This window comes from Anolis sagrei, chromosome 1, assembly GCF_037176765.1.
Source record: "Anolis sagrei isolate rAnoSag1 chromosome 1, rAnoSag1.mat, whole genome shotgun sequence".
Lineage (NCBI taxonomy): Eukaryota > Metazoa > Chordata > Lepidosauria > Squamata > Dactyloidae > Anolis > Anolis sagrei.
This window is the reverse complement of record NC_090021.1, coordinates 264503665-264515936: the sequence shown is the minus strand read 5'-3', so window position 1 is coordinate 264515936 and position 12272 is coordinate 264503665. Positions and strand designations below refer to the sequence as shown.

Genomic DNA, 12272 nt, shown 5'->3' with positions numbered 1-12272 from the left:
CTTACTTCTTGGGAGGAGAGCAATGTCCAGTCTCGATGAAATAGTGAAGAGTAGAGACATCAGACTGGCAACAAAGATCCGCCTAGTCAAAACCATGGTATTCCCTGTAGTAACCTACGGATGTGAGAGCTGGACCTTAGGGAAGGCTGAGCAAAGGAAGATTGATGCTTTTGAGCTGTGGTGCTGGAGGAAAGTGCTGAGAGTGCCTTGGACTGCAAGAAGATCCAACCAGTCCATCCTCCAGGAAATAAAGCCCGACTGCTCACTGGAGGGAAAGATACTAGAGACAAAGTTGAAGTACTTTGGCCACATCATGAGGAGACAGGAAAGCCTAGAGAAGACAATTATGCTGGGGAAAGTGGAAGGCAAAAGGAAGAGGGGCTGGTCCATGAGGTCACGAAGAGTCGGAGACGACTGAACGAATGAACAATTCCTTTAGCCTTCTCTGCCTCCTCCCCCTCCCCCATTTCCTTCCTCTTGGGATGATGTTCAGTAAAAAGCATGTTTATAACTGTAAAACCATGTGGTCACTTTGTGTCTTGTTGTATTTTGATATGATTCTTTTAGTGTTAGCCGTGTTTCCACTCTCCACCCCTCTTACAAATCTTGTGATAGATGGTTCCCATCTTAAACCAAAGTTCATGGCATCTCTCCTTTGTTGGAGAAACATACCTTTGGTTCATTCTTTGTCCTTAAATGTCAACCAGCTTTTCATAGAGTTTCAGTGGTCTTTTAAAGTATTTAGCCTTTTAAAATTGATTAATGTTTTATTTGATTATAGCACAACTGGCTCTGTCTTTAGCTGCTGTTTTAGAATAATTTAGCAATATTGCTTTGCTTTGTTTTGCAAAGTGCTTTAAGAGAAAAGTGGGTCATAAGCATTTTTCACTCCGTTTTCTTTAAAATAGTTAACAGATTTTTTTTTAAAAAACTAATATATTATCATTATATATCATCATTAAATATCATCATAGTATCATCATTAAAGTTGAATGTGTGTGATTGTACAGGTTATGTTGTCCAAAATAATCTCTGTATACAGCAATGTATTCTTTTCCTACCACAGCTATAAATGTGATGTCTTTTTTACTGACTTACAAACACACACTTTCTCTCTCTCTCTCTCTCTCTCTCTCTCTCTCTCTCTGTGTGTGTAAGAGTAATATATAAACGGCTAGTGACAGAGACACATGCAAACAGAGGCAATGTGAATTATAGGGCTGTGTTTCTATTGAGTGATTCTAATGATGCCATAAATCAAGAGAATGAAGTTTGAATTGCTGAAATCCCAAGATGGAATGCAAGCTCTGTTATTTAGTATGTGTTTATTTATGTGTTTAAATAAGAATACATAGGTCTGCATTGCAAATAAATCCAATACATTGCCTTGAAAATGTTTTTTCCCCTCTTTTGCCTGTCAAAATGGTCTTTGGAATCCTTGTGCTTTCTTAGCTTTTTCCTAAATAGCTAGAATCCTTGTAAAAGTATAGTAATTATGAATTAAAGTTTATGAGAGCATTTTTGGAAATATTTCTGTTATAATTTTGTTGTTTCTGTAAAGTGTCATATTAGAGTTGTTTTAAAAGGATGTTATATTGCACCCATCACTGTATACCCATCATAGACATCACTTTTTTTGCATGATGATACGATCAGATGAATATTTATTACAGTGGTGTAACTGAGGTTATTACACCACTGTTTAACCGTTTAACTGCTGTTTTTATACATTTATTGTATTATTGCATAGGCATCAAATTGTGCCATTTTGTAAGCTGCCCTGAGTCCCCCCTCAGGGGTTGAGAAGGGCAGGGTTGAAGTATACGAAATAAATAAATAAATAAATAAATAATGATGTTTTGAGTTACTGGAGAATACTGATTTTCCCAATATTTTTTTGTTTTATTGACTTGCTCTAAAACTTAAGTTGAATGGGAAGGTCTGGCATCCAAAGGCTCCCATATATTTACCAGCCCCAGGACGTTTCTGAGGCCATGCTGCTTGCTGTCTCTCCTTAGATTTGCATACTACTGCAACAGATTGCTCTGCATTTCTTGAAAGAGGAAATGATTGGTTCTTCTCATTGAGTCCTCCTTGGGTTCTAGCTTTGGGCTGTAGTACGATAGATACTCCAGTGGAAAGTTTATTGATTTGCTTGTTTCGTTCTTCCTTAATAAGGATATAACAGTTGTATTAGGTCCAGCAATAGTTGAGCCTGAATGCAGGCAATTGTGATTTCTTGGAAGGACATTAAAGCTACTAAGTGATTTAATGAAACATTAAATAAGCTTTCCAATCTGCTGAACCTTATTTCTAAAATGGTTTCAGGACCTTGGATAGTGCTCAGGGTACAGTGTCATCCTGTGAGTGACATGCAGGTGTGTAATTTAGGTAGGGGCTGCTGCTGTTGCTTTCTGGTGTGTTGGAGAAATCAGACAGTAAAGATGCTGTGTTGGCAACATGGATCCCTTCATTTATAAGTGCTTCCTTATTTCTTCCTTATCTGAATTGCTGAATTGCTTCCTCCTTCTGTTGCTTCCCTATCAGTAAGCAGCAGAAACAGGGGATTTGACAGCTACCAGGATTGGAGTGGAGAGTGCATGGGACTGTGGGAGTGAAGTGGTACATTCTGTCTGACCAATAAAGCACAGCAGATTTGTTGATGAAGTAACAGGGAAACCATGAGCTTCTACTCAGTACAGCACAGTATCAATACTGGTATTTGTGTTTCCAATTCTGTTGTTGTTGTTGTTGTTGTTGTTGTTGTTGTTGTTGTTGTTGTTAGCCTGCATTTTTCTCTGAAACTATGGTGGCAGCTGTGTTTCTGTTGATGTATTACAGGTTTTATCTCCAGTGTCCACACCTTTCTTTCCTTTTTTTTTCTATCTTGTAACACATTTATGTAATAAACTGGATGTACTTGGGCTACATATACATGGTATATGTCTGGGATATACCATGTTCCAGACTGATATTTGACCACATTGAAATGAATCATGGATGGGGGTTGGATTGGATGGCCCTTGTGGTCAACTCTGTTACGTAGGGCATGTTTTATTCCAGCAACCTAACGCCCAAAAACCCAGATGCAAAATAGTCTCAGACCAATAGTTAAAGTGAACAGAAAATCTTTACTCTCTTTACTTTGCAGAGATAAAACAAAACTGGCAATGCAGCAAACAAAAATCAGAAGTGCAACATATTTACACAGTCTTTGTAATAAGCATAAAATAAAACATCTTCTAAGCAGTAAATGGGAAATCAAAACAACCTGAAGTAAATAGCCATTTCACCATCAGCATCTCCTGCTGGTACTCCACACTGGTGAAACAGAACTCAAGCAGCCCATCAAAAATCCTGCACCCACCACACTGTATTGAAAAACCTCAAACAGTTATAGCCCCTTGGGCATGGCACAAGATTGCTGCCTTGACCTACTTAGTCAATTGAACAAGATAATTACAAACAATAAGGTTTTTCTTCACACATATACTTGTGTCCTGCAAGGACTTACCGTAAAAAACTCTACAATTCTATGAGGCTGTTTGATTGAGATTTTCCTTGCATGTCTGGCAGGTAAAAGCCCTGAATTGTTTTTTTCTTTAAACACATTAGATTTTATAATGCATTTTTGTCATTCTTTCTTTGAAAGAAGAACAAATGATTACACATAGAACACAACATGCTATTTGAGTGACAGTCACATATGAATTCAGCTGCTTGCCTGAATACTATTAAGAGGTCTCACCTTTTAGCTAGAAAATTGAATCCATTAAGTGAACAAAGAAGCAAGATCAAATGTTGCCAGTTTGTGAATGTGAAATTCTGGGATGCATTTTCAGAAGACATTTTCAGAAGATATGAGGTTTTTTTTGTCATTTCAGGAGTGACTTGAGAAACTGCAAATCGCTTCTGTTGTGAGAGAATTGGCCATCTGCAAGGATGTTGCCCAGGGGATGCCCGAATGATTTTTGATGTTTTTATCATCCTTGTGGGAGGCTTCTCTCATGTCCCCGCATGAGGAGCTGGAGTTGATAGAGGGAGCTCATCTGCCTCTCCCCGGATTCGAACCTGCGACCTGTCGGTCTTCAGTCCTGGGGTACAGGGGTTTAACCCACTGTGCCACCAGGTGCTCCTAGAAGACATGAGTAAAGTTATTAGATTCAATTTACATTGTTTACATGAGCCAGAAGCTTGTCTTAAACATTTCCAAAAGGCATGTTGGTAGTTTCTCATTTTGAATGGAAATAATATTTGAAAATATTTGAAATATGGTCCTAAAATATATTTATTGGGTATTGTGGAACCCAAGTGAGAAGAATCTTGAATTGATTAGAGTCTTCCAACTTTGGGACATATTTATTTATTTACCACATTTTTATCCCACCCTTTTCAGCCCGAAGGTGATTCAGGGTGGCCATACTATGTGCAACTTTCACACATGATTATATGTGTGTGTGTGGGGGGTGGGGTGGAATCAGGGCCGTAGCCAGAGGTTTAAAAGTTAAACCCTTCCCTTAAATGTGTCAGGTTAAAAAAGAAACCTGGTTTACTCATAAATTGGTTAACCAGTTAAAATCCATGAGTAAACCAAGTTTTTTTTGGGGGGGGGGAAGACCGCTTCTTGGGGGGGTGGGGTGGTAGAACCCTTAACCCACCCTCCGGCTACTGCTTTGGGTGGAATGCTACTCACAAAGCATTGTGCAGAAAAGTGCATAGTTCTGAACAGTGAACTTGTTATGATTGTTGCTGTTTGTTTGGGGGGTGGGGCTTTGAAGATGTTTTTGATTTGCGAAAATCCTATGATTGTCTTTGGATTTTCATGGCAAGATTTGTTCAGAGGGAGGTTGTGTTGGCTTTCTCTGAGCCCATAAAGGCCGACTTACCTAAGTCACCCACTGGGTTTCCATATCTGAGTGTGAATTTTAAAGACTCTCCTGGAGTCTTTAAAAACTGCAGTTTTGTATCTTTTCTCAGACTGTGAAGAAAAATTCTAAATTGCTTATTGTATTGTTTGAGAGCAACATTAGCAAAGAAATACATCTCTGTTTCTCACACAAGAACTTATACTTCCTTTATCTTTCTTAGTGACACATCCCCTCAGTTCCTATGGGATTACTTAAAATATGAATTGCATATGAAAATTATTCCAGTAGTCCTGAGACTTTACAATTTGTACAAAATGCCTCATTCTCTGGCATAATAACTAGATTTAACATTAGCTGATATCAATTTGTGTTTGTCTCACAATCTAGAAGATCCAATTAAAATATACTTTTTGATTATTTAACAAATCTTGGCTCACTTTCTCTTGGGAGCAGTGTACCTAAAGTCAATTTGATATTCACATGCAGGGGCCTAAGCAATCAAAGAGTATACATCCTTCCCTGCTGGGACATCTGGAGAGAGGAAATATGCAATTTAACACTACTCAGCTCGATTAGATAATTTGATTGTTCACTAATTGTCTACCTCTAGGTGTAAGGATGTTGACCTTAGATATAATCTTGCTGAGCCTGGAAAAGCATAGGGGATGGATGGATTGGGGAGGGGGGGAGGGGGGGGAGGGGGAGGGGGAGAGTTTTCACAATAATAAATGTTAGAATGAATGGGAATTAGGAGATCAATATAATAGACAGGTGGCTGCTATGTGTATGCTATGTCTTTGTTCTTGGCTACAATATGAATTCTGTAATATTACAGCCAGTGTTCTACATCAGCTATTTAATTATATAGAGTACAGCTCTATCCACAGTGGAACCTTTCTAAGACCCAATGGATATATGATACTGTGGATAATATCAGACTCCATATTTAACTAAACTTGAGTCAGAAGCATACCATAGAACAGAAATGACAAACTTGTGGCCCTCCAGATGGTTGAGCCTCCAACTTCCAGAAGCTTTGCCAGCTTGTCCAATAGAAAGAAATTCTAGGAGCTAAAGTTCAAAACAACCAGAGGGCCACAAGCTTGACAACTCTATCATAGAATAACATTGGATAATATAAAACAGTGCTTCTCAAACCATGCTCCTCCAGGTGTTTTGCTCTTAAGCTCCCAGAAATCCAATACAGTTTACCAGCTGTTAGGAATTATGGGAATTGAAGTCCAAAACATCTGGAAAAGCAAGTTTTAGAAACCTGTTGTTGTTGTTCATTCGTTCAGTCGTCTCCGACTCTTTGTGACCTCATGGACCAGCCCACGCCAGAGCTCCCTGTCGGCCGTCACCACCCCCAGCTCCTTCAAGGTCAGTCCAGTCACTTCAAGGATGCCATCCATCCATCTTGCCCTTAGTCGGCCCCTCTTCCTCATGTTGTGGTGACCCCGAACCATAAATTTTTTTTTGTTGCTACTTCACAACTCTAATTTTGCTACTGTTATGATTCGTAATGTAAATATCTGATATGCAGGATGTATTTTCATTCACTGGACCAAATTTGGACAAATACCCGATACGCCCAAATTTGAATACTGGTGGGTTGGGGGCGGATTGATTTTGTCATTTGGGAATTGTAGTTGCTGGGATGTATAGTCCACCTACAATCAAAGAGCATTCTGAACTCCACCAATGATGGAATTGAACCAAACTTGGCACACAGAACTCCCATGACCAACAGAAAATACTAGAAGGGTTTGGTGGGCATTGACCTTGAGTTTTTGAGTTGTAGTTAACCTACATCCAGAGAGCACTGTGGACTCAAACAATGATGGAGCTGAACCAAACTTGGCAGGAATACTCAATATGTACAATTGCACCATGACAGAAGCCATGTCGATCCACTACCCAGTGGCCGTGGGCCTCAGCAAGGACCACAATGTGGCCAAGAATGTTTTCAAGCCCCACCACTGCCGCTGATGTGGGCACCTGACCAAGCACACCAAGTTCATATGGGTCATGATCTGGGAAGTGTGCAGCTTCACTCCTTATGAGAGGCAGGCCACTTCTCAAAGTCTCCAAGGACAAGTGGGCCCTGAAATTCATCAAGAAAGGGGCGGGGACCCACATCTGGGCCAAGAGGAAGCATGAAGAGCTCAGCAACGTCCTGGCCACCATGAGGAAAGCTGTAGCCAAAAAGGACTAAACAAACACTCTGACTCCCTTCACCTCAATAAAAGTTATTTCCTGAAAAAAAATGTGAACACTGGTAGAGTTTGGGGAAAATAGTTCTGGTTGCATTCTGAACCCCACCAATTATAGAATTGGGCCAAACTTCCCACACAGAACCCCCATGACCAACAGAAAATACTATGTTTTCTGATGGTATTTGGTGACCCCTCTGACACCCAATTCACTACACCAGGTTGAGAAACGCTGATGTAGCAGGAGGAAGGCCCTGATTGCCACTGAACATATCTTTCAAGGGTTTTAAAATTTGCAAATATGATACTGGTTTGCATCTTTGGCAGCAATGTCTTTCTACACAAACATTACTTTATCCTGTGCTTGCTTGTACACCTTAAGCCACTCACTGTTAAGTGAAGTTGAATCTCATATATGCCATAGCTGACAGCATCCCCTTAAAATAATATGAACAAAAATAGTTGGAAGCCATTATGCAGCATTACAAGTAGCAGGCATATATAATCAAGGCATAATGTAGTAACCAAAGCCTGAGAATTTCCTGTGGTGAAAATAACGTACTGGTTTGAACTTCTCAGAAAGAATTAAAATTAATACTTTTTGTGAGGCTTCAACCTGGTTCTTATCTGCTAAAATTTAGATTAAGCTCTGTCTATAATATACAGGGTAATGACCTTTTCTATTTTTTACTTCTGCTATGTAGCTATTTATTATGCTATAGAAAGTTGTCAGTTTGCAGTATAATAAGTGGCCTAAGATAGAGTCCAATGGGGTGCAGTTAGTATTGGGTCTGGAATGCAAATATAGGAAGCTGCCTTATACACAATACCAGATCATTAGGTTTTCTAGATCTGTCTGTACTGCTGAGAGCAACTCTGCAGTTTTTCCAGTGGAACTGCCCTATCTGTACATGCCCGAGATTGGACTCTGAACTTCCTACATGCAGTTTGTAATGGATTGGCCTACCTTAAAGGTTTGGTGTAATTCATAAAACAGGCCCAGTTTGCAAAAGCTAAGGAGAACTAAGGCGGCGAAGCATTCAGACAGCCTCTTAGCCAGAAGTGCAGTCTGATTGATTGATGAAATTCGAGGGAAACATTTAGTATTGGAGCTGGGCAAAGCCAGAGGCAAAGAGAAGAAGCTGAGGCAGCCATTTTAAGTTCAGTTAGAAGTTTTGTTGTGACTCAGGTCCCAAAGATTGCCCAACACAGCAGATTAAGGGTTAACAAAAGTCTTTAATGAGTCTTTAACAGGCTAGCAGCACTTAACCAGCAATGCTACTTAGCAAAACGAAAGGACCTTCGTGCAGGTAAACAATAACAGAGATAAACCGGATTATCCCAGGACTCAGTCTCAGGAAAAAGGAAAGCTGGAGCAAAAACAAACAGTGGCAAAAGCGGAGTCAAACAGGCAACAGATGACGTGGTCCAGAGACGTTCCAAAAGCAGGGGCAAGGCGAAGTCACTCACGTAGTTCCAATCCGAAGTCAAGTTACATGAAGACAAGATAGCTGGATTCCCAGGACCCAAATGAAGTTTAGGCAGAACAAGACACCTGATGCAAAGCTACACATCCCAGAACCCCCATTTTATTAGCAATCACTATCGCTAGATTGATCCTCATCACTAGCATCTGGATCATTTCCTTCTGCTGCTGGCTCGTTACTCTGCCATCTCTGCCAGCATTGATCCAAACCAGGATCCTGCCAAGATGTACCTGCCTGCCATGTATCTTGGAATCCCTCAAACTCATCACTAGACGTGGGCTGTGTACATATGTCCTGAATTTCCCTAACCCGAGTCCAGTCCAATTCCTCCTCCATTTCCCCATTACTGGCTTCCAGTTCATCTGAACTGGAATTGTCAGCTGTATCTTTAAGCCATTTACTCATAGTTTCTTTATCACTATCAGACTCACTGGCAACCCGCTTTACTCCCCGGTAATCCAATTCCTTCAAATCCTCGGGTCCAAACCCTGCAAAATCTTTCGTTGTCGCTAGGTGCCAAAATAATATCTCAAATACGCTTCAGCTGATGCTGATCCAGCTCTGACTCAGCATCACTCCTCCTTCTCCTACAACCGGTAGTAGTTTCACTGCCAAGACGCTGAGCCTCAACAAGTTTGGTGTGGAAGACGAAGGGTTAGGAGTTGTGAAGGGGGAAGGAAGCAAGAGATTTCAGAAATGTTTGTTATATGATAGATACCTCTTTGAGGATAATAGTTAAAGAGTCCAGGGAGAAGGTCCAGGGAGAAGGCCTCTATAGTGATTAGAGTGCTGTGTGAGGAAGGGAGATTCAAAAGATTTAGAAGATCCTGTTTAGATGTCTGTGTGTGGAACTTTGTTTTAAGGAACTCAAGATAAAAGTATCATCCTCTGTAAGAAGTAAAGCCTGACAAGTTATTTGAAACCATTACGTATATTGACTGTTCAAAATAAACAACATATTCCTGTTTTATTCCAACTAAAGTCTTTGTGTGGCTTTTAAATTATTCTATTGAAGGAGGTGGCCTATGAAATAACTTGATGGCAACAAAAGAGACTTTTAGTAAATAATTGGAGACAGCAAAGGCAAAATATAATATAGTGATGGCCTTGTGTGTGTAAGGGTGTGCGTGTACCTGATTCTCTCACAGCGTTGCCTTGGGCCAGACCTTGTCATTTGCCCTGTGTCCTCCATCTATTGTTGCAATTTCTGCCTTCCGTCCATCCATCTTTGTTGCACAGTTCATATGCAGTGTTGCACCTTGTCATAGGTAAAGTACTTTGTATGTTTTGTGGCCCTTCCCAGCACACTTGGACACAAAATCCTCAGTAATCTAGCAAGAGCTGATTTATTGATTGTGAATAGGGAATCTTTAGAAGCTTAGATCAGTCCATGAATATTATGAGAATGGTATAATAGAGGATTCTGCCCCACTATCATCGATTTGTTCCTAATCTCAGGTTGTATAATGTGAATTGGAGATGCAGTAAAGTAGAATGTTGCATCTGTCATTTTATACCAGATGAAACATACATTATGTTTTGGCATTTCCTACGTCTATATAAATGTGTTCACTTTTCTGATTGGCCAGACTCTAAAATCTGCAAACATAGCCTTGAGTCAATTTAATATATTTAATGCCATTTGTATGGTGTATTGTTTGATATTTGGCTTAGATACTTTGTTTTTGGTCCTGTTCAGATGAAGGCTCATCTACACAAGCAGAGAAGCTGGGAACATACACTACAGTCCTCTACATTCACCTTCTCCAAATATGGCTACATATTTGGCTGAATGTTATTACAGACTGTCATGCAATTGGAAACCCTATTAAGGCAGGCCTTGTGTTTGTTTGTATCCCTATGTGCTACTTTGAGTATGGTTACAGCACCCCAATACACAAACATCATAAATAAAGGGAAGGGGCTTAAGTGCACATATTTGACTTCTGCTCATGTAACAAAACAAAGGTTTATGGCTCTTTGGTGCATGTTCATCTAGATTTCTGTTGCCTTAGATTATGCATCCCTTTACTCTATAAAAAGTGTGGAGCAGCAGGACCTATTTCAGTTTTTGTATTTGTTATTTGTTGCATTTGAATGGACCTTGATACTATTCTAGATTTTGGGGTTTTTTCTTTTCTTTTTGCAAGTATGGATTCCCTAATGGGACAATCTGCATTATTTTCTTTTCACAGTCACTATTTGGGAATGCATTCATTGAGGGGGAAATGGAATGCAAACATTATTTTTCCATGTTATTGCTCAGGGGAAGAGTTGCAAAGGTATCTTTAAAGCAAAGAAACCATTAACATAGAGATCACACTTACTGTTATGGATGAACCCACAGCAATGGACTAGTTATATTTTATTCATGAGTTGTTGGTGTGCTTAGGTGAAATAAGAAAGATAACTCTCCAGATCATAATTATGGTGTTAAAAGTGAGGGAAAGATGAAACGATTATTACAACACTTTAAAAAAATGCTCAGAATTGCTAGATACTTATACAGAAATTGAAAATGGCTGAGTTATTTTGAATTCGTTTTTGGTTTTCAATAAAACTCTCTGCAAATGCAGTTATGAAATAGGAGGGGAAACAACATATATTTTCCAGTCAGTGTTTTCCAGATATGTCTGAGAAATGATCTTAAAATAAAAGGAGCCATTTATGATATTAAATGATCAATACAAGACATCATAAGGTGATCAGAAGCAATAGTTTCACAGCTTAAAGTAAAATATTATGTGGTAATAACATGAATTGGTCTATGACTTTATTTATTAGCATTTGCAACTGTAATGGATTCTCATATGATGCAATTTTTCAAGTGTAAAGATCATTTTCAAGAACAATATTTATGCTGTATGTCCTGCAGTTCATTCATGGCAGCTTAAGAAAATCCATAGCCATTTCTGTGACTATACCAGTATGTTCTTTACCCGACATTCATCTTTCTTCTTTTATAGTGATTGAACCAAGAAACAAGTTGTCTATGAAATGTAAGACAAGCCAGAGAAATTAGGTCAGTTTGACCAATGTTTGTATTCATCTAGATTCTATGTGAATTCATTTACACAAAACAAAATGCTGAGATAAATTATCCTGTTTTGGCCTAAATATACTAAAGCAACAGATCTCATCTGACTATGGAAGCTAAGTAGGGTCAGCTCTGGTTAAGACTGTCTATAGCTACTAGATACTGTAGGCTATATTTCAGAGGAAAGAAGTGGCAAAAACACTCCTGAGTACTCCTTGCCATGAAAACCCTATGAAATTCATGAGGTTGCCATAAATTGAGAAGTGACTTGAAGACCACACATTTCTCTTCTTATTACAGCTGCTTGTGGATTTATAATCTGAACTGACTTTGCATTGCTTATATAATGATCTAGAGACCTAGCAATGATTTGATATAGCAGCTTGGGTATTGCAAAATGTATCCGGTTTATAAAAAATGCTGCTAATGATCTTTCTGGATTCCCCCAAAGAAAGAAGTTCTTTGTATATTTGAAATAAATTGTTCAGAGGAAAAGTGTAGAGGTTTTTTTTGTTATAGCTAAAGAAGTGCTCTCCCCCTGTCCTGTGAGGCTTCCAGGGATTGTGTCCTGAGAGGCTTCCAGGGATCCTCCAGCATATCACAGGTGAAAATCAGTAAACGTGGCTGAGTCACATCAGAGAATGGTCAAAAGGTTGCCAGACAGAAA

General features: G+C 39.4%; 1 protein-coding gene and 1 pseudogene across 2 annotated transcripts in view; both read left to right on the top strand.

Moving 5' to 3' along the window:
* Positions 1-12272, top strand: part of NELL1 (neural EGFL like 1) — a 604942-nt gene that overhangs the window by 43022 nt on the left and 549648 nt on the right. The gene's annotated exons all lie outside the window — the stretch shown is intronic.
* LOC132769126 (large ribosomal subunit protein eL36-like) lies at positions 6771-7135 on the top strand (annotated as a pseudogene).